This window comes from Phoca vitulina, unplaced genomic scaffold, assembly GCF_004348235.1.
Source record: "Phoca vitulina isolate PV1807 unplaced genomic scaffold, GSC_HSeal_1.0 scaffold106, whole genome shotgun sequence".
Classification (NCBI taxonomy): domain Eukaryota; kingdom Metazoa; phylum Chordata; class Mammalia; order Carnivora; family Phocidae; genus Phoca; species Phoca vitulina.
Window position 1 is genome coordinate 1,650,693 of NW_022589809.1, and position 2,609 is coordinate 1,653,301.

General features: G+C 56.4%; 1 protein-coding gene across 3 annotated transcripts in view; it reads right to left on the minus strand.

The window, feature by feature from the left end:
* SNAP47 (synaptosome associated protein 47) overlaps positions 1–2,609 on the minus strand; it is a 43,903-nt gene that overhangs the window by 9,274 nt on the left and 32,020 nt on the right. The gene's annotated exons all lie outside the window — the stretch shown is intronic.

A 2,609-nucleotide genomic window follows, 5' to 3' on the forward strand; every position in this document is an offset into this window, starting at 1 on the left:
CCACACGCTGCACCCCAGCTATGGGGAACCATGACCTCACACCCCGAATCCACATGCAGCACCCCGCTATGGAGAACCGTGACCTCACACCCCGAGTCCACATGCTGCACCCCCGTTGTGGGGAACCATGACCTCACACCCCGAGTCCACACGCCGCACCCCAGCTGTGGGGAACCATGACCTCACACCCCGAGTCCACACGCTGCACCCCCGAATGGGGAACCGTGACCTCACACCCCGAGTCCACACGCTGTACCCCGTTGTGGGGAACTGTGACCTCATACCCTGAGTCCACACGCTGTACCCCGCTGTGGGGAACCATGACCTCACACCCCAAGTCTACATGGTGCACCCCGCTATGGAGAACCGTGACCTCACACCCCGAGTCCACACGCAGCACCCCTTGTCACGGGAAGGACAGGAGGGCTTCTGGAGTCCCCGTCGCAGTGCTCACTGGTTATCCCCGTCTGGGGTGCGGTAAGGTGGGGGCGGGGCCGGACAGTGCAGTGGATTGGAAGGAGTCGAGAAGAAAAGTCCGGGACGCAGGATGCCCTGAGGGCGCCTCCACCAGGGAGCCGACATAGATCCCTAACAAACAAGCAGCAGCTCTGCGACGGGAAAGGCCAGCACCTCAGATGTGAGACGATTCAGGGCCCTCTGCCAAACCCATCCCCGGAATCCGCTTCCCTTCCTGGCCGCCGCCACCGCACCGCCTCCCTGTGGACGGTGGACGCTGCAGTTACGGCCGCTCCGGGGGCCCCAGGGGTGCAGTGCGAGCTGGCACAGGGCGCGGAGCCCACTGGCCCCGGGGAAACCACAGCCGGTCGTCTCTCAGCATGCCACTGCAGGGTAAGTCACCAAGACCCATTTCCACGTAACGATGGTAATCGCATCTGCCACAGAAACCACAGCTGAACGGGGGGGCTGGTTCTTGCATTTCTCTTTTCCCCAGAAATTTACCTCATTCCTACTTACGCTGGAGCTTCAACTCCACAGCTAAGAATTCTTCTCCAAATATGAAACATGTGTTTTACCTCCAGAAGACGATCCCTGGTGGAATTGGGCTGTCCCTGCAGGGAGGAGGACCGGCAGCTGGCTGGTGCGAAGCCCTGCTCTCCCGCGGCGGCTCTCCCCAGCCCCACCACTCAGGGGTCACCACTTCCCCGCCCTGCGGCCAGCGTCCTGACTCACGGCATCCACTGTTCCCAGCATGGACACCACAGGGCTCACTGACCTGCTGATGACGCTCAGGACCGACCCCACAGTCACACACTCTCATGGAGAAGGAGGGTGAGGAAGCTTGCTCCCCACACAGCGGCTCGTGTCTTCATCATCGTGACCTCTAGCACCTTGGCTTCTAGGGCAGAGACTGCTGGTTTAAAACCGAAGGGCCCTCTCCAACTACATGGCCACCACCAGAATTAACAGACAAAATCGCGACATTTCCCATCCAAAAGCCACGCTCCTGCCTTGGCCTTGACACAGCGGTGGGACGCCTTTGTAGGAGGGTGGGACAGGGGTCCCAGATCCCGTCAACCTGAGGCATGTGGGCTCACATCCACCCTCAGGAGAAAGGGAGCGTTTCCTTTATAGGATGAGGGTTTCATGTTCTGGGGTCAACACGAGCATCGAAAGCTGCAGTCAGTAACCTGCAGAATTTGCTGGTTGCCGCTAGAATGCAGCGTTTCTGTGGGTTATTACTCAAAGTGACTAAGTTAGACCAGGGGAAAGAGTGACAAATCATGCATATTTAAAATATCCCATAGCAAGGATGAACGCTTTTTTCCAGAAAGGAAATGGCCAAGCTTAAAGGAGGCTATGCCTATGTGGACACGTCAGTAAGACGACTTCTTCAAAAACAGGTTTGAGAGACGCATGGTCTTCCTGTGCGCCCTGGTGGGGGTGCGGTGCTATGGACGACACGGCCTCTCCAAAGCAGAGCCTGGATCCAAAGACACCTTGAGCTAGGTACCAGGGAAACCGAGTCAGGCAGCTGCAAACCAAAACCTCAACAGAGAAACAACGGAGTGTTTCCACAAATACACTGTGAAGCCAACGGAAAGCACAGAGGGAAGCCATTCCCTAAGAGGCACTTTGCTGAGCGGCTGGTACAGACCTCAGGCGGCTCGTGAGCTGAACAAACACGCAGCCCAAGTCCCTGAACGAGACGGCGTATGTCTGACGAACTGGGGCGAGCACGGCGCGGTGTGGGGCTTTCTAACAGTGTTTACATTCTAAAGATGTGCACAGAGATATCTGTGAAGGATGGGACACGACGTCTACGGCATCTGATTCAAAATGACTTAAAAGGAAAAAAAGAAAAAACACTGTACTGTCCGGCAATAACACAGGAAGGCAACCTAAAAGTATTTCTGTCAAATACCGTTTAAATTTCTACTTGCTGGACACGAAGTGGCAAGCATCCTCAAGAACCCAGTGTCAAGGCCTTGACAGAGACCTGCGGAGTGAGCACGCTTGGTTGTACACACATCTGTGGAGTCATGCACACGCACGGACAGACTCACGCACAAGCCTTCACAAAGACACAGATAAACACACGCACAGCACACACATGAACACACACGGAGAGCACACGCAGTACACACCAG